General features: G+C 35.9%; 1 protein-coding gene across 1 annotated transcript in view; it reads right to left on the bottom strand.

Annotated features, from left to right (window-relative positions):
* LOC135074125 (acid sphingomyelinase-like phosphodiesterase 3a) overlaps window positions 1-23,331 on the bottom strand; it is a 65,279-nt gene extending 41,948 nt beyond the window's left edge. The window contains exon 1 of the mRNA XM_063968431.1: window positions 23,169-23,331. The gene's annotated coding sequence lies outside the window, so the exon portion shown is untranslated. The remainder of the gene's footprint in view (window positions 1-23,168) is intronic.
* Between the last annotated feature and the right edge of the window lie 3,774 nt (window positions 23,332-27,105).

The raw sequence follows: 27,105 nt of genomic DNA, 5'->3' as shown, positions 1-27,105 counted from the left end.
ACACTGTTACTTGCCTCATTAAAAATTACATATTTTTCTTAACAAACGACAAATTCTCAATATTAAAATTGATGCTGTAAATAAAATTTTTGCTTTTATGGCTTAACTTGTTTTATAATTGTTGTTACAAGAAACAAGATGGAGCGGGGTCCGTGTGCTCGGAGTTTCCCTGCGTGATCGAATCAGAAATGAGGAGATCCGCAGGAGAACCAAAGTGACCAACATAGCTCGCAGAATTGCTAAAATCAAGTGACAGTGCGCCCACTGTCACTTACTGCCCCGCCGGGCACATAGCTCAAGTGTCGCTGTCGGTATGACGTGGTGGTACTGGTTGGGCTATGGTTGGGATAATGTTTATTGGTCTTAAGATCTTCTTCATCCACTGTCTTCTTGTACAGCCTATAGCTTATTACGTCTTCCTTAAAAAGAAATATGTTGGAGATCTAAAGTTTTAATAACAAAAAAAAGTTTTTCTTCCGTCAATGTACAGCAAAGTCTTTTTTTATGAAACTGCCAACTCTAATTTTCTGATTGACCCAAAAGTTGACTGGAATAGAATGCCATATGGCAATACATGTTATTTAGTCCATCAACTACTAAAAATCCCAGTCCAAAAAGTAATGTATGTGATTACTTACTTTAATATAATTTTAGTATTATTAGATTATATTTAAGTTGAACATGAAAGTCAAGGCAAGATAACTTAGATGAATACCTTCTTCTTTGATTAAACATGTAGCAAGCTTTTAGTAAAATTTACCTCTACATTACTTTGTAATATGAATAAGCTAAAATTTATTTGAATACTAATTATCCTTAGTATGATTTGAATACTAAGTAATTCGTATAATACTAATGTCTTACCATTGAGTAGCTGTAGTCTTAGCGGTTTATATCGATCAAAGTATTTTAAATGATCAGTCATAATCATCAGGTCATTTTAGTCTTCACTGCAGTGGCTCTATAAATCTAACGAACGAACGAAAACGAAGTCTATTTTTACGATATTCACGAAAAGAGTGTGCGGGAATTGACCAAATGGTAATCGAATCGGGGCACATAGCTCGCAGAGCTGATGGCCGCCGGGGCAGAAAAGTTCTCGAGTGGCGACCACGAGCCGGAAGACGTAGTTAGTGGACCGACGATGTAGTGAAAGTGACGGGAGGTCCTTGAGTTAGGCCTTGCCCAGCAGTGGACGTCATGCGGCTGAAACGAACGAAGGAACGATATTGTGGACTGCGGGTATTTACTATGTTACGTCATATGACTATTTCATGAAATGGAAACAAAATTACAGGAAACACTAAACTATTATTTTGAAGATTACTACAATAATAATTATCCTTCTGCTTAGTAAGAGGATTAGATAGTAAATCGATCCGAAAACTAGTGTTATTCTGACTTGGCAGTAACTAACTGTTAACTTAAACAGTGAAGGTAAACATTCCCCTGTCGACAACTAGCCCCGGGCGGTATATTGGGAAATACTGGAGAGAAAAAATGTTTCCACAAAATTTGTTTTCGTCCTCTCTCCCAGAGCGACCTATTTATGTAGTCGGCTAGAATTTAAGTAACTTTTCTACTTAAACCTTGTAGATATTTTTAGGATAGTTAAAGAGTTTTTCTAGAAAAGAAAATTTGATAATATTTAAGTGTAAACGGGTAGAATTTTTAGATACTTTTGATCACGGCCAAACTCTTTGTTTTTAGGTGTTATTTAGATCAAAGTCCTTCTTTTAAATATGAGTAGATACCTACAATCGACAACATATTTCCACTTAATTCAAGGACGGAATCAACTGATTTTGATCTTTATTTCTCGAGTTTAAGGTATACAATCAATTATAGTTAGTCATTTTGTAACAGTTTCATAAATAATACTGTCTACTCTTCATTAAACATTAAGCTATGTTTATATTGTCGATGTCTTTGTTTGACTGAAACGTTTTTAGGTGCAATGAGTTTTATTTATTTGTCATTCATAAAAAAATCGTATCTTTATTCCCAGAACATGAAAAATTACCACACTAATCTGCCCCCGATAGTTGAAAAGGCGCATTTAATACTGTTTTTCGGATACGAGTTTAACTCAAGGATAGCTAAGAATTAATTTTTGTCTCCATTTTAATTTGGTGTTAAATGAGTCCTTTTAACTATAGGGGCAGATTTATAATGTACATTTCATAATAATTAGCGGCCGCCCGCGATCCCGTTTTACTCCCTTAGAGGTTTAATTTAGCAAAATCCCGTCTTAGTGAGCACCTACGTTCTAAAAAGAACCCCCATGCAAAATTTGAGACTCCTAGAACTTGTAGTTTCTGAAATTTCATGATGAGTGAGCCCGTCAATCAGTGAAATTTCGATTTATAGATATAAAACAGTATTCTGCACCAAAGCTAATTTTAACCCTCTTATTATCATGACTTACTATTTCACGGTAACAGGATTCCCGGCGCAGCGGGAACGCGTCCTTATTGTCCAATGGTTACTAATTAAAATCGCTAAATTATTGAGAAATAAGAAGCTTCTCGGAACCGAGGTACAATGTACGGTCACAGTAACTAAAATAGTAGGAGCAAGCTCTTTTTGGCTTATTCCACTATTCCCCATTGACAATCCCCGTCAACGGGGATTAGTGAACTTTTTGTTCACTATTCCCCGTTAACGCCAATTAGAGCTTATAAGTTAAACATAAAATCCTATAATAACGGGGAATAGTGAACAAAAAGTTCACTAATCCCCGTTGACGGGGATTATCAACGGGGAATAGTGGATTAAGCCCTCATTTTTTACACGTTGCAAGTCATAAAAGAATAAAGAATCTTGAATGAAATAATTAATATTAGCTGTCACACTATTATTAATGTATTTAATATTTTAAGGTTGAGTTGCACCACCTTTTAGCCGTAACAATAACAGTAACCGGTGTTTTTTGTACGGAGTTTGACAGATTTTTAACGTTTGTTCAAGTTAAGGTAAGATGGTGCAACTCAGCCAAAGTTTTCGCATTGCGACCTTTGATTTTTATTGAAATTACAATCAATTATTATTAAATTGAAGATCGTCTTTCGTTTCCATGAGGTGTTAAGCTACTTAGAATTTATATTCTAACAAAAACTGATCTTACATGCGCCAGGAGCTGTTGTAAATATAATAAAATAAAGACTACTGACAAGATACCTCGTATCTAATTGATCATAATTTCGAATACCTGCTCATCAAGTAAACAAAGAGGTTTTGATTCTATAAAGCTTCAAACAATGCTTTCTCTTCATTATGCCACTCTTACACTAATTGTTTTCCCACATCATTAGGTCGTGAATCCGCTGTACAATGTACATTCGTAGATTGTGCTACAGCGCTACGAGACTACGAGTCTACGGCGTAGCTACGAAACTTCGTAGTTCGTTACGTGGCCGCCGCGCCGAGCGCAAAATTCTTAAATGAAAACCAGTACTTATCGAACTGTTCAATTGAAAACAGGCAATGCAGTTTGCATATTTCAATGCAACACAGAACTAATGGTTCTTGCATACTAAAATTAAATGTTTTACTTTTCTTTCTTGAGATTTAAAGTTTTAATTAAAAGACAAGACTTATAAGAGCGGAAAATGCTCGGCAGGCATTAATTTTTGTTCATTTACTGTTCTTTTTACACATTATTATTTTGTGATTCCACGAAATAAAGATACAGGTTTTCCTCTTTAGTCGCTGTTTATTTGATTACACCGGATTATTCGTACTTATCGTAATATTCTTATCTCTTGAGTGGATCTACAGCTTGACCTCTAATAAACAAAGCTTACCCTGATTGTTACTAAGCTTTTGTTTTTTGAGATTCAAGACAGTTCTTCGGAAAATTCGTAGACCTGTTATTAGACTAATAATTATTAATATTTATGAGATACTAACTTTCCGACCGCGGCTCCGTCCGCGTGGAATTTTGTCTGTCACACAAAAACTTTATCGCGCGCGTTCCTGTTTCAAAAACCAGGATAAAACTATCCTATGTCCTTTCCCGGGACTCAAACTATCTCAATGCCAAATTCATCAAAATATCTTCAGTGGTTTAGGCGTGAAAGCGTGACTGACAGACAGACAGAGTTACTTTCGCATTTATAATATTAAGTATAGAAGTAAAGATAGTATAGAAGTAAATATGTTTGCATGTTCTCAATTTTTATTAAATAACCTCATTTTCTATTTATAATATACATAATGATAGTCCAAGCTTTACTTAGTTTGGGACTTGAGGTGCAGTATAAAATGTCCAAGGATATTTATATGACCTTGTAGACAGTTCTACAAGGTGCGGTATCAGTATACCGCTGAAAATAAAATATAATTTATTCACAAGGGCAATGTTCTGTTTGGTTTCAATAAAATATTCATAAATATGAATAGATTAATAAGACATTATTGTTAAGTTGAAAACTTATAAGTTCGAAGGTTTGATGTTCTGAATAAACAATGGCGTTTCTAGTGTTTACTCCACAAATAATTAAGCTTCTAGCTAATTACCTACCTTCTTTAGAAGACATTGACCTGTATATTTTGATAGATCATGACTCGCAGATGCACAGTGGGTGGGAGTTGAACTTATTTTAAGTACACTGTCATATTTTTCGTTTTTCATCCAAATGAGTAAACTTGTTTTTTTTTTATTTCATTTGACATTAGACAAAGTTAATGAATATCGCTCAAATATTTAAATTTAATACTTGCCTTTTAATTAGAAAAATTTTGGACAAAAGCATTCACATTGACATAACTTTCATAAAAAAATCACAATGTCATAAACTTAGAACTCGCCAGTCAAATAATATCTGCTTGACTAAGCCCCGAACGAACTATGGAAAAAATAATAATATGTTTCAAGGTGCACAATTTTTAACAAATTGCCCAAAAATATAAAAGATGCTAAAACCCAATTAACATTTAAAAAGTTACTTAGAGACCACATCTTAAAGGATCAGTCACTTTTAAGTTGAATTAATTTTGTTGCGTAAATGAGTTAATGTATCCGCGGCCTTAGCGCCTGCATCGAACTCGATCAGCAGTTGAATGTTCGGCGTGTGAATGTTTTTATTACCCACTTTTGTGTTCGCGCGTTTACATAATTAATATTTTTGTTGAATTGTATTTTCTCTGTAAGTGATTTTTGTAATCTTTTGAGAAAATAAATATCTTAAACCATTATATGTACTTTTTATTAGCTGTCAAAATGTTGCATCAGTTCAATCGAAACCATTAAAAATGAATTGTGCTTTCAGTAACAAAAATCTTACATTATAGATCAGTAAACAGTTTTGGTAATAAAGGCTGAAATCATCAAGCCACTCAAGTACCCAATGGGAATCGGCAAAACAATTGATTTTTAGTGGCACTATCGAGCTTTCTAGTACAATAAAAAATGGGCACGAAATTGAAAGGTTATACGCACTCTTCCCGAACCAATCTAAACGAAGTTTATATGTTGTTTTCTTAGGAATACCGTACAGAATACCGCACATCAAACTAAGGCCTTATGTAGTTGTAAAAGAGACTATTTTGCAAGGAAAATTTGCTGTCTGTACCTCGTAAAAGAGGTCAGAACCAGGTCTTAATGTGTACAAATATTTGCAAAGGACGCTTAAGGAGCCAAGAACAAGGGTAGATTCCTGGCCTTCGTTTTGGCGGCATAAAAATGTTTCTGTTAGTATGTTTTGTTTGTACAGATGTTTTGTTGACAGAAGAGTTAATATTGTTCTGTTTGCTGAATATTTATGACGACATCCGGTGGGAAGGGCTAACTTGTAAGCAATGGAATACTGTACCGTACAATCTATACAGGGTGTTTGACCTTAGCTATACACCCACGAATGTCTAACCTTCCGCCAAACAATTTGTAGTTTTTATAAAGTTTATGAGGATATGTTAGCCTTTCAGTCAAAAACCAATTGACAGAATGTTCATGAAACTTTCAGAATAGCATTGACTACTTTAATCGAAATAAGTAGGTACAGGCTGGGTTGCACTACTTTACTTTAACTTTATAAACGACAAAATTCTGTCAAACTCCATTAAAAATAATTGGTTATGGTTAGTCACAGTTAAAATGAGGTGGTGCAACTCAGCCTTAGAGACAGTGTTGTGTAATAAGGATCGCGATATCAATGAATACCAATTTTTCACAGGTGTTTAACGCGCGTATTCACAAACGATACTTGCTTAAGCGAAGCAGGAATTCGAACGCACAGCGTTGAATAGAGCTCTTTGATTGGTTCGTGTGTCACCCTGTGCGTCCACGCGCACTGTGAGACCTCATAGTAATGTTTGTGAATACAGGCGAAAGTAAGTTAAAGACCCCAACCGGCACCTTTATTGAAACCACTGGACACTTTATGTTTCCCATACTTAAAATTTACCAGGCTGAAACTATTTTAGGTCCCAAATCCCATAGGAAACCTTTTTAGTTTTTCAGGCTCAGATTTACATACGCTGCGTGTAAACCAGTGCAACGAGATTTTCAGTGAAGTGAATAAAATAAAACCGGTTTAAGTTTAAATCTGATTTCAATGGCTCAAAAGCTCCCATTTTCCTCACTCTGGTTAGGGGAGACCGAGGAGAGTTGTAATATTGTCGATTTTTTAAAATCTATTGACTATCAGCGAGCTCGCAACAGCGCGTATTTGTTAGCTTGAGACTTGAACTAAAATGCGCACTGTTACGAGCTTGCTAGTAAAGTACGGCCAACTAGCAGCGAAACGAAAGGTCGATTCGACTGTCGAATTGACAATCTATTCTGTCTCTTCCCATCTTGTGTATTTGTCGTAATGTCTCGTTCTCCCGCCAAAATATGTCAAAGTTAGACGGGTTCGTCAACATTCGGACATCCTTTTAGTATACTTAGTTTTTGCAATTCACGAGGGCGAATCTGTTAAGTCTCTATGAAAAAGGGCTGGGCCTGTTGCCATACACTGGGCACATTGTGAGGCAGAAATGTTATTATTATTCTTGTTATTTAATTTAAATGTACATTATACAATAATTCAAATTATAACAAAAACAAAATTCGATAAAACATCTATTTTTATGGTTTGACAGATATTTGATAAAACTATATTGTCTACAAAAATATGTAATCTAACTATTAAAAAGTTATGCACCCCTGCTATTCCTTATGACCATGACATTGGGTTTATTTACATTTGGTATCGCTTCTCGTTGGCCGTACTTTAGTAATAAATTAGGTTAATCCGGGTGAAGCTCGCTTCCATCTTCGGCCTGATTATCACTTACCATAAGGTGAGATACAGGCCAAGAGCTTCCTCGTTGTGGATAAAAAAAAATCCAAAAAAATCGACAATGTCACAACTCTCCTCGGTTACAAATCTCCTCAGCCTCCCCTACTACAGGCCTCTTTACGGAACCCTGTATTTGTCAAGCTGAAAAAATTCAAAGACACCAAAACCGATATTCCATACACCGGCCGTTACTCATGGGCCCCTAAAATAACAAAGGAGACCCTTCCAACACAATCGGGTGAGCGATACCCGTCGCGGTATTGCACGGAACCCAGCTCACATAAAACGGTAATAAAGCTATAAAATGTAATGTACGGCGTGAGATGGGGGAATTCATTTTTTAGGGATCCGTGGTAAAGGGTTAAAACCCTTGGTGTCTGTCTGGTTCTATAGTTATAGTGCTTAACTCAGTGTTATGGGAGCGACACGGGAGGGTGTTTTTAACACGCTCTTATTAGGTCGTCGTGCATGTAACTTTGTAATCTATACTTATAATAAATCTGTAGAGAGGTCAATTCTGTACATGAAATATATTTTCAAAATAACTATCAGGGGGTGATTAGTGATCGATACTGATGCCAAAAATGCAATCAGTAAAATTTTGTCTGTCTGTATGTTCCTTATAGAAACAAAAACTACTTGATGGATTTTAACTAAACTTGGTACAATTATTCTTCACACTCCTGGGCAGGTTATAGTATACTTAAGAGTATCCCACGGGAACGGGAATTAGCGGGAAAATCCTTTTGTATGAAAAATCTAAACGCTTGAAATTTGGCATGCAGTTACCATAGTAAACTTAAAGCTTAGTTACAACAGCATATTGCAAAATTCCCACGGGAACGGGAGTTAGCGGGAAAAAACATTTGTATGAAAAAATCTAAACCGCGTAAGATAGATGAAGGGGTAAAACGGGATCCACGAAGTCGCGTGCGGCCGCTAGTGGAATCTAAGAATCTGAGATACACTTCTAATTCTTGTGTCATCATGAAACTTGGCAATTATTATGTAGATTAGATGACAATACAATATTATGGTACCATTGAGCTGGTCTGATGATGGGACTGGAAGATGACCATAGGAACTCCTAAACGAAACAGCGGAATGGCATCGAGTTTGGCTTTGTTGGATTTGTCTTTTCGAGAACTTTAGTGCTAGATTATGTCCAGGGTCCTGATGATTTGTGCAGTAATTAAAAGCGTGTTTTAAATTTTTTTTACTATTCATTTATTTGTTACGTCACGTCACGTCATAATGTCAAAATCACCCCTCTGGCACTGGCTGAGTTAAACGCTTGAACTATAGTGATTATTAAAATGTTAAACTAGCTAGAAGAAAACTGGTATACTGGTTCAAACTAGAAACTTTTGCTCCATATATTCAATAAAATTAATCTATAAAACTTTCAAAGTAATCCCTATTAAATACTTCGCAGACAGGTTAATGAAAGTATAGCGTGACAAATAAAGTAAACAACTAAATTTAGTATCACTATACCTTGTTAGGTATTACATAATTTTATATCGTTCGTTCGTTTCAGCCGAAAGACGTCCACTGCTGGACAAAGGCCTCCCCCAAGGATTTCCACAAAGACCGGTCCAGGCACCTCCCGCGACCCTCACCAGGAGAACCAAAGTGACTGACATAGCCCGCAGAATCGCTAAAATCAAGTGGCAGTGGGCGGGGCACATAGCTCGTAGAGCTGATGGCCGCTGGGGCAGGAAAGTTTTTGAGTGGCGACCACGAGCCGGAAGCCGTAGCGTGGGCAAGCCTCCCACTAGGTGGACCGACGAATTTTATAATATACCTACTAATGTTCAAATAACACTTGAAAATGGAATTATGATTTGTCTACTTGCGCATTTTAGTGAATGCATCTCTATCTATATAATTCTTTCAATATTAATTGATATAAATCAGTTTTAGCATTAGGCTATGTTTAAAAAAAATGACCTCTACATGTTTGTTGTAAAACAGCTCCTATTACAACAATAATAAAGTTCATTCGATCATTTATCTGAAAGAACATTTATCGGACTGCTTTCAGTTCAATGACTGGCGACATTTCAATTTAGTCTCAGTTCGTCGTATTATAAAATACATTTTTGTTCGCGGACCATAAAAGTTAACGAAATTGAATATCGATTATGAGAGTCCATTATTGAATTGACAATAACATGAATTTAGTTAAATACCTGTGTACTCATCATCGTTCGTTCGTTTCAGCCAAATGACGTCCACTGCTGGACAAAGGCCTCCCCCAAGGTTTTCCACAATGAACGGTCCTGCGCTGCCCGCATCCAGGCTCTTCCCGCGACCCTTACCAGATCGTCGGTCCACCTAGTAGGAGGCCTGCCCACGCTACGTTTTCCAGCCCGTGGTCGCCACTCGAGAACTTTCCTGCCCCAACGGCCATCGTCTCTACGAGCTATGTGCCCCGCCCACTGCCACTTGATTTTAGCAATTCTGCGAGCTATGTCGGTTACTTTGGTTCTCCTACGGATCTCCTCATACTCCTCGTACTCATCATACTCTATACTAATGTTATAAAAGTTTGTTTGAACGCGCTAATCTCAGGAACTACTACGTCAATTTGAAAAACTATTTCTGTATTGGATACTCCATTTAAGCTGCCCCAGAAAGGCTTTAGACATCACGTTGCAACCAACAAGAGCATCAATGAAGTGTTGTGAAAAGGGGATAAATTATTCAACTATTTTAGTCTTCTTCAATACATATTATAAAACAAAGTCGCTTTCCTGTCTGCCTGCCCCTCTGTATGCTTAGATCTTTAAAACTACGCAATGGATGTTGAACGACTTTTTTTTAAATAGATAGAGTAATTTAAGGTTATAAAAATGAATCCCTATTTTCCTTGGTCACGGCATCACGCGTGAGGTTGGATTTATTTCTCTACAAATTTTTTTTGTGTATGTTATTATCAGGAAAAGGTTATAGTTCTAGTAAGACAATTTTGAAATTCAAGAAATTGAGTAAAGTTAACATAAAACTTTTCTTAAGACAGGAAAAGTCTGTCGGGACAGCTAGTTCAAAATAATATCAAATTGATACCCTCTCTGAATCACCTTTATTCAAAAGTTCTCAGCATCAATTTACAGGGAATCTTGTTGTGATTACCCAACGACCATCTTTTGTCTTTTCTGTAGCAACAAAATGGCCGCAACTTTGGAGCAAGGTACAGATCCCACTCTGATTACTGTTAAATTGTTTCGCAAGGCTTTCCTACGTAATTGGTTTGACTATTCGAGATAGGCAGAGTAAATTGTTTTCATTACGCAATTTAGGAGAAATAAAAGATCTCAGTTTATTAAAACCGGACGATAGGTACCTATCTGGCAGATAAGTAACAACAGATCAATGTAGTTGAAACAATATTTTAATAAAAATATCGGATTACAAAAGGATAGTCAGTTTTATAAAATTTAAAGCAATTTTGTAAGTAGGTATAGTAAAGATAGAGAAAAAAAAAACATTCCAGACTCTATCAGAAATAAATGACAAAATTACTTTTATTCCTTCCTTCAGTAATGAAATTCTAAATCTCTTCGAACACAAACAGCCTTGTTGCACCATAACCATCATTCCTTCATTCCAACCATCACAGTGTCAGTGTCTGGTCCAGTGAGAAGTTATGTTTTTCGAGTGTATGTATGTATGTGGGTATGTATGTATGTATATTTCTTTGGCACGGCCTACAGCCTAAACGGATTGACCGATTTTAGCGTGAGTGGTGTCGTAAGATTTGTCTTAATCGTGGGAGTGACACTGGCTATATTAAAGTTGTAAAAAATCAAAATCTGAATCTGCAAAAATCAAATCGGATTTTAGGCGCCATAATGTCTTAAAAATATTTTTTTCCCCAAAACTTATCGAGTGGGGTATCAAAATAAAGGGCTTTTTAAGTAATTTACAAAAATGCACGTTACTTAAAGATTAAAATAAAATTATTATTGAATAAACAAAAAACCCAACTGCGTAAAAATGAACTAATAAAAAGATAAAAACAAGAAAAGTTCTTAGTGTTCACAAAATAATGCAGTCGGAGGCATCAAATACATCACCAACAAAAGAATTAGTCATTGATGGTGCCTCCGACTGCATTTGTGAACACTAAGAACTTGTCTTGTTTTTATCTTTTTAGTTAATTTTTAATAGACCATGTTATTTGTTGATAACTGACAAAGGTGACTGAGTTTCTTCCGCCACTTCTTCTCAGCGCCAGCCCATATGATATCTCGAAGTAGTGGTAGGGCAAGCTATATTTGGGACATGTTTATGCGTCCTGAAAACGGCCTAAGTACTAAATAAAAGCTCGCAAAATTGCTAAAATCAAGTGGCAGTGGGCGGGGCACATAGCTCGTAAACACGATGGCCGTTGGGGCAGGAAAGTTCTCGAGTGGCGACCACGGGCTGGAAGACGTAGCGTGGGCAGGCCTCCTACTAGGTGGACCGACGATCTGGTAAAGGTCGCGGGAAGAGCCTGGATGCGGGCAGCGCGGGACCGTTCATTATGGAAAGCCTTGGGGGAGGCCTTTGTCCAGCAGTGGACGTCATTTGGCTAAAACGAACGAACTGAATAAAAGCTTTGACTTTGATAATGTCTAGTGCATTATAATTTTGTAGGCACATGATCTATTTATGCCCGTTTGAACAAAATTGACGGACGAATTAATGTATCAAATTAATACAGTGAAAATGACGTGTTACGCCATTCCAGCCGATGCATTTCCAGAACTGGGTTATGTCTGACGTATACATGTGTTGCACGAGTTGATTGGCGTCTTGATAGCACGAACAGCTTTGTGTCGGGACGTTTTGTAGCAGTGAACAACAATTTGACATATTAAATGCGGTACTTTGCGTTGGCAGCCCAGGAATATGTTGACATTGCTAAATCTGATGTAATATTCTAAATTTTAGAGCATTTCTCTAAAAGCGTTTGCGAACTACGAATAATTTATAGATAGCTGTAAGTAAGTAAATTAATTGTTCAGAAATCGGCAAATACTAAAGATATTATATTTTTTAAACTATTAAAATTACTATTCACGATGTCTGACATCCTCTCAAACCACTTGGAGCCTGGATCTTAAAATATGATTTATAGCTTTTGCCCGCGGCTTTTTTTTTGAAATTTATTTTGACACATGATCGTCATAAATTATAGCCTATATGTTAATCTGAGTTATAAACAATAATACTGTAAAGTTTCAACAAAATCCGTTCAGTAGTTTTTGCGTAAAACTATCTCTATGCCAAATTTAATCAAAATTGGTTGATTTTGATTAAATTTGGCATAGAGATAGTTTTAGTCCCGGGAAAGGACATGAGATAGTTTTTATCCCGGTTTTTGAAACAGGACGCGCGCGATATAGCTTTTCTGTGACAGACAAAATTCCACGCGGGCGAAGCCGCGGGCGGAAAGCTAGTACAATATAAATGCAACGCCACTTAAAAAAACAAATACTCATAACATTACAGCTAAAAACCCCCGTATATTTTATTTGCCCGGGCTATTTCCGAAGTTGCGTGCGATAATTCATGGCATACGAGCGCGGAATGCTCGGCCGGCGGAGTATGCAGGTCATGCCGCACTCGCACTCACAACTCGTTCACATGCGGAGCTTGAAGCGGAGCTTAGAGCTTTAGTTGCATTTTCTTAAAAAAAAGTATGCAGGTATCAATACGACTTATAAGGTGAGAAAACGCCTTTCTGTTGATTTGCGAATATTTTATTAAATCAATATTTTACCAACTTAGGCCAAAATCATATTGTGTCATTGTGCTCAAATATATTGTCATGCTATGAACATTTATTTTACAAAGATAGAGGCTTCTTTCGGGCTAGGTACTTCTGGATTCTATATTTTGCAGCACATTGTGTTCCAGGCTCTACATATTTATTTATTTTACATCTTAGAAATCCGCTTCATACCCTGCAATGAACTCCGCATCAAGCACTGCGTACGCACTGCACTGCGTATCCATGAACGTAGCCCAATCCTTGCGAATGTTCTGGTACACGATTTTGAAGCTACAGACAAATGTGGGTTTTATTTTCAACCGACTTCAAAAAAAGGAGGAGGTTCTCAATTCGACCCGTATAATGCCCTCGTTATTTTTACGTGTCTTAAATTAATTTTGCATTACTAAAATATTTTATTTTAAAAACGAGTGATAGCAGAAATGCTTTTCGGTTAAACATATTTAGGGTTTCAAGAGTGTGCGAGTTAATTAAAAAAAATATATTTACAACGATATTTTCCCAGTGGGGTTTCCCAGTGAAAAACCGCTGTCTAAGGCGATTTTCACACTGCACCGCGCTCCGCCGCGGTATACGGAACAACAGATTTAATCGTTGTATGCAAGTACCTCAGTTTGTATAGAAAACACGCGCGGCACAACACACTGACAACGCGTCTGCGCGCGGGAGTTTTTATATGTAATCACGCGGACCGCGGCGGAGCGCGGTGCAGTGTGGTAATCTACGTGAACCATCAGGGTAATGATAATTATACAGAATTGTTATTCTGTAATGTCTTTGTATACCTACTAAGCCGTTAGCCAGCGCTGTATTAAGAAGCATTTTTGATATAAACTCTCACTCCAGATTCAAATGTGCCTACGCCCTCACATACGCTCAATCTATTCCATATTTCGCCTCCCACAGAATCTCTCAACGTTACTTTTACACGTAATTTCATACATCATACGGAACATCGCAAACAAGCCAATCTAAATCTCGACACGACCCACGAACAAACTTCACAGAAATGGTTTGCACCAAGACAACGCCTCCCAAAATTCAATATGAAACTTTGTTTGGAATCAAATTATGTCTGCAATGACGCCGGGTTTGTTCATCAGAACTTTTCGCATTGCCCATATATTAGGCTCGGTGTTGCTAGAGATTTTATTTGTATGGGTTTTTAGGTCTTTATAAACATAGATATATCGACCAATTTTCTCTGTAAAGTTCAAAATCTAGTATACATTTTTCGTTTTAATAAGCCTTGTGGCACCATAAAGGTCATTATTACGAAACTTGCTAACGTAGTCTCTAGGGTGAAATCGTCACTAACTAAACCATGAGCTTATGCTACCGACTACCGCAATAATAATGTAGTCGGATACAAAATCAAAATTGATATTTTCAATGAGATCAACATAAAGTCCCTCGTCGGTATGATATTGTAAATACACGCATTTTGTAGAGAAAGATAAGAAACTAAAATTTCCGCAACAATTAGGAAAGTCAAAATATTGTCCGTGTTGACATTAAGCATGATTGATCGCACAACATACCAAAGTAAAAAGCACACACATTAGCCTAAAATTTATCAGCACCGACAAAATTTAAACAGGGTCCTAATCCAAAAATCTCGAACGAGACAATGATTAATTGCTCGCAGACTAATTACTTATACACAAGTTTAAAGTAGGTACATAATAGCTATAGCTCGCATCTCGTGCGGGCTTCCATTTGTCTGTCTTGACAGGATTGGCCCACCGCTTCATCAATCGTGCTGCATCCTGCTAAATTCGGATAAAATCGCGCAGGATATGTGGGCGAGGCTGGCCGCATAACGCTTGGATACTCCGTTTATTTGGTCAGAAATACCGGAGGGATGTGATGCGATGCGATATACACGTAAATGAAAGCTACGATTAAATTGTTGCTCTTTATTTTATCAATTTCTAAAACATTTATTTTCTTTAAGCATAAAAAGCACATTAAAAATGTCTTAAAAGTTGAGTAAAATGTAGTTTGTGCAAATAGGCTTTTATAAAGCGCTTTTACAACCAAACAACTAAATACAAACTAAATGCAATGCAACTACAGTTGATTCCCCCCCTAAAAATACCTGTATTTTTTTAAATCGCCAGTAAGTAAGTTATTTACTGAAAGAGCTTGTTTTGATTTTACAAAAACATACACACGAACCTCCTCCTTTTTATGTCGATTAAAAAATAGACTTATTACGTACTAAAGAATCTAAGAGAGCAATGTCATCTTGGCAGTCTTTTAGGAAGAATAGTAGCAAACTCGAAACACATTTATTAACTATCTAATAATAGTATCGCTTTGAATTTGGTTACACCCTACACTAAGGCTGGGTTGCACCATCTTACTCTAACTTTGATAAACGTCAAAAATCTGCCAAACTCCATACAAAAAGCACCGGTTATTGTTATAGTTAAAGTAAGGTGGTGTAACTCAGCCTAACACCCTCGAGAGAACAGTGTGGTAAAGGCAACTATAATAAATAAACATACTGACAACAGCCGCAAACGTCGGCCACGATTTATCCATCTGACGAAATAGGCCCAGACACTCCATCAATCGTGATTGCATAAGATACACATTACGTATACACATACTACACATAATATTATGTCTTATACATCCCTTTTCTATTATGAATGTATCGCACATATTCCTAACGTTAACTCTCTACTCTAAATAGAAGGGGAGTTCTATTTCTCATTAGGATTGAGAATTTGTAAAATTTTAGCTCCGTACTAACAAAAATTTAACAGTTTTTTAAAGTAACGTTCAGTATGGAAACGTCATTTTAAAACAGTGTTCAACATGCGTGTAACTTTTTACTATTAATGGGGTGTAAAATAAATAAAGATTCAAAAATTATTTTCTTGTTTTGCAAAGATATTATACCTATTACAACTGAAATTATAACTCTAGTGACACCTTATAGAATAGTTTTTTCCAGGCGAACAAATTCAAACTAGTAACATGTAATATTAAACTTCATTTACTATTCCTGACCCCTTCTGGAATCGAACCTAAGAAACCCAATTATAGAGAGTCCATAACTACTTGACCTCGGTGCCGGAAAATTACCAAAGGTTCTATAAACGTAGCAATATTGGAGCAATTAATGTTATTCTACCAAAACTAAAAGTAAGCAAATAATCCAAGCAAATATTCACATTGCACACCTTATAACTCTGACCTTGACAATTTCCTACGATAGCACATCATTCTATACGTTTTAGTTGCAATTTCACCTCTATGACAACTACATAAGAGACTGCAGTGATAAGCTTCATGTGCTGCCGTCTGTTCCTACTTTATTGAATTCAGGTTAATTTCGTCAAGCTCCGTCTAAGAGAAGGGAAATTGGTTATCGACGGAGACTTGACGTTTCTGAAACGCTATTTTGAGCTTTAATGTTGCAAGAAGTTTATGGACGAAGCACACCTTATCAACCTGGAAACGGATCGTAACCGTATCAACTCGAGGCAGTCGGTATTGTTTGTATGAAACTCCGTACTGCAACGCACACTTATCCGCACCGTTACTTTGATGATGACCGTGACGTGTGTAAATATTCCTGGAAATATATCAAAATCAAAATTATTTATTCAGTTTAGACCACAAGTGGCACTTATGAACGTCAAAATATTATTATGGTTTCATGTGAAGTAAAGTTTGATAGTTAATTACTTAAAAGCCTTGATCCAAAATAATAGTATTTCATTTCGTATTTCTATCACGATTCGTTCGTTCGTTTCAGCCCAATGACGTCCACTGCTGGACAAAGGTTTCAAGGATTTCCATAACGACCGGTCCTATCACAAATTACGAGGTAATTACATAAATCACAAACTTTTTAATATCGTCGAAAATTTTTAAGTTTTTTAACCTAAAGTTATGAACTATAAATAGTGTTAAATTTTCAAAGCATCAATTATTTTATAACACTTAAGTCCAATAAGTGCGAGACACCAAACATTTCCTTCGTTCCTCGTTGTAAGAGCCTTTTGAATTTCTTTTACAAGATATTTTTCTTTGCGTTACAACATTTCCCTTGTACTTATTAAATTAAATCGCCCAGCACAATAAGTTAAGAGTCTACTATTTACCATGCAGAGGGCGTTAAGGGCACTTTGGGCTTTATGCCCATAGACTTAAAGGTGAGACGACCGTTTTCTTTGTTGGCTGTACAATTAAATACTCAAATTCCTTGTTCGCTCTCTCGGAACGAATTTATTCAGACACTGTTTAATTACTGAAGAGAAAGTCGCAGGTCTAAAGTGTAGCGCCCCTATGGTCTTATGTAAGAATGTAGGCAAGATTATGTAAGTCTTAAAACGAGTCCAAATTAAGTTATACACATTCTTAACGCTGTAATCCTAAGCTAGATTAATGACGCATTACAAAACTACTTTAATATTCTTAACCTGGTAACGCCCATGCTATTTTGCCTCAAGATGGGATAGCAGCCCAGATAACATGGTTCGGTTCGGAAGCTTGTAAAAGTGTCTTAGCATTGACGTATGAACTTAAAAAAAAAATGCATAATAATGTATATTAATCACCTAATTATTTATAAATAATACAGGTCAGTGGTTAGACATCAACTAGCCGTACGAAAACTGTGCATTAGCTTCGGCGTGACATTTAAAAAGTTATTTAACGCTTTGAAATTGGATACCTTTTAAAAGGTGGTCGGGCGTTAAGTTGATGAAACTGCATAACGCCTTGGGCCCGAACCACTGCCAAGCTTTATATATGTTACGGCTAAAGATAGGGGTGAACATAAACTTAAGATTAGCCGGCTAAACTTAAGTTTATCTTCGACGAGGTGTTAATGTTAGTTTCTTCTATCTTTAGCCGGCTAAACTTAAGTGTAACCGCAGGCCCTTGGCTAAAAATGTAGAAGGAAATGGAAAAGGAAACAATGTAATAATGTTTACTATTTTAACACAAAAATGTTATTAAAAATAATCACTTTCATTACACATACTTTTATGTAGGTACCTATGTAGGTATTCAAAATTACAATTATTACAATAACAAAATATTAATTACTTAAAACCATTTATCTACCTAATCATTAAAATAAAATAATAAGGAATCATTAAAATTACAAAATAAAACAGCGCCCGCGTTGTCTCCCCACCTCAAGCCCTCCGCCGGCCTGGCGCGCCCATCGAATACATTTTTAGCCGTTTTGTTTTGGCTAATGTGCACATTAGCCGGCTAAAGATGGAATATCACGACGCAAACTAACATGTTATCGAACTTTAGCTGCTTCTCGAAGATAAACTTAAGTTTAGCCGGCTAATCTTAAGTTTATGTTCACAACTATCTTTAGCCGTAACATATATACATTTTAAAAGGTATCTAGGTATTACCAGGCCTGTTCATCTCCGCGAGTTTACATCGAAAACAAAACACGCACGATTGCCCCCTACAAGAGTACTATTCGACAAGGCCTCACATACGAGCGAACATTGACTCACGCACGCGTATTCTTGTGTATGTTGGAAAAAAATAAAGAAAATGGTGTACTAAATACTGTGCAGTATTTAACTGCCTAAATAATAATAAAAACACAGAATGTAGGTACTTTTTTAAGTTGCCTGAAGACACTGAGAGGTAAATAAGTAGTTAATATTATTCATGATAATTCATGCTAAATCATGTATTTCCTCCGCCATTTTCTGCAGATTGGCACCTCACGTCACATCATTTTACCGAAGTCAGCCCTATAGCTTCGGCGCAGTACCGATCACTGACGTTTGTCAACAAAACTTCTGACAAACTTGCTTGACTCTTGAGACAAGCTAAATTACACCATATTGTTAATGACATTGAGCATACATTTTTTTAAATACCTTCGCGAAGTAAAACTTCTGTACGTAGTACTTATTATTATTCTGTGGTATTACTAAAGATAAAAATGTTTGGAATGTTTAACTGCCTAGCTCGCATCAATACTTATGACTATAAATTGTATATTTAAAGACTGTAAACCCTTGAAAAGGAGGCTGACAAATAGTGACTGAGTTTCTTGCGCTGCTTCTTCTCAGCATTGGTCCATTTATTGTCCCGAAGCAGTGGTAGGGTTAATACTGGGACGTGAAACAGTGATTTTTAAAAGCCTATTTGCAAAAATAAATGAGTGTTATTAGTTTTTTTTTGTTTTAACGAGGAGGAATAAAGAATAAAAATATACAAAGTTATTTTTTACAAAATATACTCGTTTACTCGTATCTACGTAAGTACCACCAGGGAATCCAAACCAGAACCTCTGTATCGTGTAACCAACCGTAAAAAAAATAAAATTCAATGTAAAAATTTTTGCAGCTCTACAAAAATATTAAAATTCCTGTTAAAAATGTGATTCACATTTTATGCAAAACTTAATACAGGGCTGTGGTAAGTGGAAATGTTTTTCGGGGGTGAAATTAATTACATTTGTACAGTTAAAAAAATATTGTCAGCGATGGAAGAGCAATAAAAGAAGATACCTGAATAAAAATTAAATAAATATCTCCAGGAGCCGTTCCCATTTCAAGATGCGAAGGAGTTTTCGTAAAAAAATACCAACAATTTTTTCCTGCTGTCGCAATTTTAATTGAAAATTCAATATCAATAACCGCTCATTATTTTTACAATAGGTTTAAGAACATAAGTATATAAGTTTGAACGAACATGGGAGTAATATAATAACAGAAGCTGTTTATTCTTCAGTTTATAGAAAAAAATATAGGTAGGTAATCTTGAAATCATGATACAAATTGAGATTGTGATTGAATTTCTGGAGGTAAAAAGAAACCATTGCCTCTCTGAGTTTTATGACTTTTTTGTAAGTTTTTGTCACTAACAAAGGGAGTAGTCGCAATATCAATATTTATAAAACTTTGTATATTTTAAAGACTTGAAAAAGAGGCTGACAATAGTGACTGAGTTTCTTTCGCTGCTTCTTCTCAGCACTGGTCCATTTATTGTCCCGAAGCAGTGGTAGGGTTAATACTGGGTCGTGTAAAAGTGTTTTTTTAAGCCTACTTGCAAAAATAAATTACTTTTATTTTTTATGAGACAAGTCAGGGATTACTTTTTATAATCAAGAAAGGTAAATATTTAATCATAATACAATAATTTTTAGGATTATATTAATTAAACAATATTAATATTATTGTTTGCACGCCTTATTAAATAAAGGCTACCGGTTAAAGTAACTAAACATTTCAAATAAAATACAACAACAACCTGTTTGTTTACTTTCTTAACATTTAGTAGACCTTTCAGCAACTCATAAGCAAAAACGTTTGTTAATCTATCAAAGCAAAGAAAATCTTATACATTTAGTTACTTCCTTTGAACTTACCCTGGAAAAGCTCGATTTCTCTTTATAATAAAACTTCAAACATTCCCCGATAATACTTAATACAAAAGTTTATTTCAGAGCCACAATTTCTGGACTACCAAGTTAGTAATGGTGTAAAAATATCCGCGGGTACTCGAAAAGTCAATTGTCTTAAAAGCTTCTGAAACTATTGACAATGTAATGTGTAGGACTGTAGGTACTTCGGACTTTGTGAGCAAAGGCACTTAGCAATAACTGTATCTTGGAATTTTCCCGGGAGTGTTTTGTTTTTTCTACTTTTATCTTAGCAAAAAGCTTCAAATGAACGAAATAAGTATTCCATCAAAATAGTACCTATTACAGGCCGGTAGATCTATTCTCATAAATAAAACACACCCCAACCGGGTAACATGGAAAGCATTGGGGGAGGCCTATGTTCAGCAGTGGACGTCCTATGGCTGAGATGATGATGATGAAATAAAACACTGGATAGGTACTTAACTTTCATCACTTAGCACAAAAGTGCGCGGAATCGTCCGAGCGCATCCCTCTATTCTAACGTTTTCTAGTGTGACATTGACATTACGTCAATGTCACTATGACAGCAGCTCATTGGCTATAACGATATCGTTATTTTAACCTTTTAGATTTTTCAGAATTGACAGTACCTACCTAGCTTAATGTTAGGTTCTTTATTTATTTTTTTGTTTGGAGCAGCTATTATACATAGTTCTATAAAGTCCTAGTATCACTGCGACCGGTATCGATCTATTGTGATCTCCACTGTATTCCTTACAATTCACCTCCAAGTCCTGCATCTATTAGGTAGAGGTCTATCTTTTGGGGGTTCTTTACTTAATATCATAAGTAAATACTTTACAGTTCATGTATAAGCCTGCCTAGTTGACTATAAAGAAAATGTAGAATAATATTTAGCTAGGCTGAGTTCTACCACCTAACGTTAACCGGTGTTTTTGTATGGAGTTTGACAGTTTGTCAAAGTTAGATGGTGTAACCTAGCCTTAATATCGTATTTCTTCAATATAAATACGACGTTGTTTTTGAGCTAAGAGGCAACGTGATGAATTTTTATGTAAGAAAATCCCTGAGGGTGCAGACTCTGGCACTAGATGTACAAAAAGTACTCGCCATGGTGAGAACTACACAAAACTGTCAGAAGGAACCAAGAAATTGGAATGACACAGTTTAATGGAGATATCGAAGAAAGCATTATTTTCTACATAACAAAAAGATAATGACAGTACCTAGATGTCATTAAATACCTTTTAACAATAAATGCAAATCTTGTGTTTGAAGATATCTGGATGTTAACAAGTTTGTTACTCTTTCACGCAAAAATTACTGAACGGATTTTGATGAAACTTTGAAGTAAGTATTATTGTTTATAATCCAGAATAATTTATGACGATCTGTGACAAACTAAATTTCACGCGGCTGAAGCCGCGGGCAAAAGCTAGTAATAATACCTACGTGAAAAATAATTAAAAACTAAAAGGCAAGATGAGAAAGCCCGCCTACAACTAAGACGACTACTCTAGCAAGAGTGTAGAGACAGGTAAAAAGGTTAAAACGAACATTAAACTAATCACTTCATATTAAAGCTCTTAAATAAATAAATTAATTCTTAATAATTAATAAAAATATATCTATTGATGCACTACGCTTAAACGGTTTGTGCAAATTGACTCTACTTTTTACCCGACTGCACCAGAAGAACGGTTATGTTTTTTAATTACTGCTCAAACAAAAACGTTCCTTGGAAAGTGGGTGTTAAGCAATCATAATAAACCGGTTAAGAAATTAAGCTAACAAGTTAGAGTTTACTTAATTTTATCCTGTTTTGGACACAATTTTCCTCTTAACTAAAGTGAAGTCATTTTAAAATTAAGCGGTATTTAGCTTCGCCTGCTCTTCAGTTACATTTTGTAAATTTTTATTTCCTAGATGATCCATAGAAAAAGTAAAATTGCATTATTAGCCACATCTCTTACATGAAAATATCTAAATTATTTACATGAAACGACGTTACACTCATGATACAGGAGAATATTTAATTTCATAGAAAGGAACCTCTCTAAAGTTCACATTTTTGTTCGAGGTTATTTTTAAATATTTTTCTTCTTCGTTATGCATTTAAAATGTTCATTTCACGTATTCTCCTATAAAATATAAAACAAAAACTGAATTTTTAAAAAACATACATTTACTTTGACCTTAAGTAGTATGGGAAAAATATGCAAAGTGAGTTCGCCAATATTGTTTTTATTGTCACATTTGTCGGTACCAAATGCGCCGTACTATATTTTTGAAATATAGAAATTATGACGCTATTTCAACCGAGAACTACGCATATAAAAAGCATTTTTTTGGCAATAACGTATTAGAATCGGCATCAATCAACCTTCGACCGATAAAAGAAAATAAGTCACACAAACGTGCACTCAAAACGATCCATTTATATACCGTTATGAATAAAAATATGTTATTTATTACATTCCTCTGATCTCTGATTCCTACGTTCAAATTATTCCACACCTATCGTCAGGTAATGCTTACAAAACACACGAAAACACCGATTCCCAATACGCCGATAACATCTGAAAAAGTACGGTAACTCCCGATTTGTATTCCGTTCGTACTTACCTAATACCTAGCATTAACGAACCGAATCCAACGAAAAACAACAAGGTGATTAGCATAATAGAAAAAAGGTCCTCACGTGTTGGTTCCCATCGGGAGGCTATTCCGTGGAGTGGAATTACTCGTACGCACACGTAAAAAAGTGAAAAGTCAAATCACGGAACATGCACGTTTCAGGTTTCGAATTCGTTCGAACACTCGCGGCTGGAATTCGGCTTCAGAGGGCGCGGCGTCCGTTCTCTAACGCGGCCGGAGGACGAGTGGCGCTCGACACAGGTGCGACCACTGTGAGGGTTGATATACGTCGAGGCAAAATCCAGAAATCACTTTGATTCGCCCCATAATTGTCTGAGCGATTAGATTTAATGAGAGCCCGAAGGCTGTAAAGGTTTTTTAAGTGTAATTGGGTTGATGAGAGGTCTATAGCTTGATGTCAGGTAGGGCACTGATTGGACATTTTTTACTAATTGGGGACGTTCGCTTGGATGTGATGTGACATTGATAAATGTAATAGGGTAAGGTATGTGGTTTGGTTAATTTTGGAGATACAAATAGGAACCCGTATTTGTTAAAAATGAAGAACGGTCATCTGTGACCCAGGGCCGACAGAAACGAGATATACCTCAGTTTTTTTGTCATGTCTTAATTTGTTAAATTATATATTACGTTTAAAAAATATATAATGTAACTAATTAAGACATGACAAAAAAACTGAGGTACTTATGTCTCGTTTCTGTCGGGTCTGGGTTTTTTTTGTATGGGGCGTGACCGTTCTTCTTTATCACTCAGATAAAGTACTCGATTACTTTACAGTAACGTGGTTAACCACGTTTTTAATGATTACACCGAATATTTCTAAAGGCCGTTAGAATTCACAAACAAAATCGTGATCAAGCAATACCTATCGGGGCTTTGCGAATCGAATTTAATTAATATTTCCAATTAACTACGTTAATTAGAATGGCAAAGAAATCTTACTGGTTGTCTCGATGCAAAGTTTGTTAAGTAATAAGCAAGTAACACAATATTGAATTTAATTGATTGAGAATTTTGAGAAAAATAATTCGAATAAGTAATTAATATTGTTAAAAGAAAGACAAAATGATAAGCGATAACCTTTATTTTAATAAACGTATAGAAAGAGGAGCTGCTTAATTTGGTTATGTTTTTATAAATTACGGTCTTCTAAGGTTATGGAAACGCTACCTTTTTATAAAATAACGTTTTTACAATTCTGAAATTAGAAAGACAATTATGCGATATACGTTTCTTTACAATCTTCACTGATTCCTTTTTGTAATATACATATTTTACAAGATTTGAACCACAATGAATTGGTAACGTTGCCAACATTAGTCGTGGACTTTTTTTTCGACGTTAGACATGTTGTCAAGTCAAAAGTTATTTTCCGATACTAAGTCTGAGTTGCACCACCTAATTTTGACCGTAACTTTAATAATAATAATAATAACTATTTTTAAGAATTTTTTTTATAATGTATTTTTATTTTTTTTATAATTTACATTGTAAAAAAAATTATTAAAAATAAGAAGGAAATTGAATAAAGAGATAATAATAATAATAAAAAGCATTTATTTCTTTCTTTCACAATCCAATAATACAGTGAAACACAAATTGCTATGTACTAATTGAACAGGGTAAGATTGTGAGAGAACTGGAGTCTGAACTAGGCGAGAAGCCTGTACTACAGAGCGCCAGTACTCTCCTCTCTCGATAATGGCCGGAGCACATAGAATTTATTAAAGTTATTTTAAAACTAGACAAAAACTAGACGAGTATTGAAAGAGAGTGTGTATAAGGTGAAAATGTAAGTGATGTGAGAGTGAGTGTAATGAGAGTGTGAGTGTATGTGAGTGTAGGTGTATGTAAGTGTGAGTGTATGTGAGTGAGAATGTAGGTGTATGTGAGTGAGTGTGCGTGTGTGTTAGTAATGAACCATCTGCCCATATTACAGTTACCTAATTGGTTGAAGCAGGATTTCCGTTTCAGCATACGTCAAGGATTGCAAGTAATTTGAGACCTTGTACTTACAATAAAATTTTGGCAAGGAGTGGAGATCTAAATTATGGTGAAGAGCATTATACAAAGAAGGACCCAAGAAACAGTAGAAGCGATGAGAGAAGTAAGTTTTAAAAGAAGAAGAGGGAACTACCAGGTGATTACGTCGGACAACAGAGGGATCGAAATTTTCTAGATGGTGTTGTTTTAAGACAATATACAAGATGAAGAGTTGGCGGACGGTTAAAACTTGGCAGTATTGGAAGAGCTCATACGTAGGGAAAAGCAGCGGTTTGAAGGTGCAACTTTGACGATAACCCGTGGTTTTTATATGGAGTTTGACAGCTTTTTGACGTTTGTCAAACTTTGACCGTAACTATAACGATAACCGGTGTTTTTTGTATGGAATTTGACAGATTTTGACGTTTCACAAAGTTAAAGTAAGATGGTGCAACCCAGCCTAAGGCCCGGTTTTTTGATTCGTAGTTAAAATAACCAATGGTCAAATTTGACAGATGTCAAATGACAAGTGATCAGAAAAAAAATTAAGGCCCAGTTTTTTCATTCATAGTTAAAATAACTAATTGTTACATTTTGCTACTAATGGTTAAATTTTAACAAAATGTAAACAAATAGTTAAAAATGTACTAAAAGTCAAGCTAACCATTGTTCGAAAAACATTTTTTGTGATATTTAACCACTTGTCATTTGACATCTGTCAAATTTGACTATTGGTTATTTTAACTACGAATCAAAAAACTGGGCCTGCCGCCGGGCTGTCGGCGGGCTTGATGTGTAAAGTCCTTTATAAACACCCACCTTTGTCTATTTATCTCCTTGACAACATACAAGCCTTTCACCTATGCTACAGCTATTAATCAACGGATAATCTGCCGATCAATTACACGTAATCTGGCTGAATGATTGGTTCTATCGACAATAGAACAGAGTTCAATACAATAGCTGATGTAAGTCTAAAAATAGGTAAAGGAAAACAACTTTTATTTGCTATTTCTGTCGTGTTTACGAAGAATAATGATACAAAAGAGGAAGTTTTTGAAATTGCTAAAACAGAAATTGTTTTATTAGTGAAAAATTCCAGAGGAGTATTGAGAATATTAAAAAACCTCACGATTCAGAGAGATTACATGATAATTTTATTTGTGGAAAATGCTTTTTTTACAGAAAAAATAAACCGCCAAAAAACCTGAAAATCAATAAAATTAATACCCAACCTTTTTTTATTTAAACATAACGAGTAAGTTCTTAAAGTAATTTAGGTACCCATGATTGATATTCTCGGAGTCTGTGCCAGCTTACCAAGTAGGTACATCATTACACTTTACGCATTATTTAAGTTTGGATTTAGTCAACCATCATCATCATCATCATCATTTTAGCCATATGACGTCCACTGCTGAACATAGGCCTCCCCCATTGACTTCCACATCGCACGGTTGGTAGCGGCCTGCATCCAGCGCCTTCCTGCTACCTTTATCAGGTCGACGGTCCACCTTGTGGGTGGACGTCTCACGCTGCATTTTCTGTTCCGGTTTGAGTCAGAAATGAGGAGATCCGTAAACGAACTAAAGTCGCTGACATAGCCCGACGGATAAGCAAGCTGAAGTGGCAGTGGGCAGGGCACATAGTACGCAGAACTGACGGCCGATGATGCAGCAAAGTTCTGGAATGGAGGCCGCGTACCGGAAAACGCAGCGTAGTGGACTCTAATGGAAAATGAGTCATATTTTTCCATAGAAACGCCTCTCATCTACATTTTTTATATATTTTTTTTCATATATCTTTATTCTAATCAACAATATCAAGCCGTACATGTATTTAAATATTTTAATAAACAAAGCTCTGGGTGTATTTTTTCTTTAAATATGTGACACGCGAGAAATGAAGACGAATCTTGTGACACACACTCGTATATCACGGTAAATCTACCACACCGTTTAGGCTTAACATATTCACAGGAGCACACACGCAAAAAA

Source organism: Ostrinia nubilalis, chromosome 8 (assembly GCF_963855985.1).
Source record: "Ostrinia nubilalis chromosome 8, ilOstNubi1.1, whole genome shotgun sequence".
Classification (NCBI taxonomy): domain Eukaryota; kingdom Metazoa; phylum Arthropoda; class Insecta; order Lepidoptera; family Crambidae; genus Ostrinia; species Ostrinia nubilalis.
Note: the sequence above shows the minus strand (reverse complement) of the source record. Positions and strands in the feature narration are given on the sequence as shown.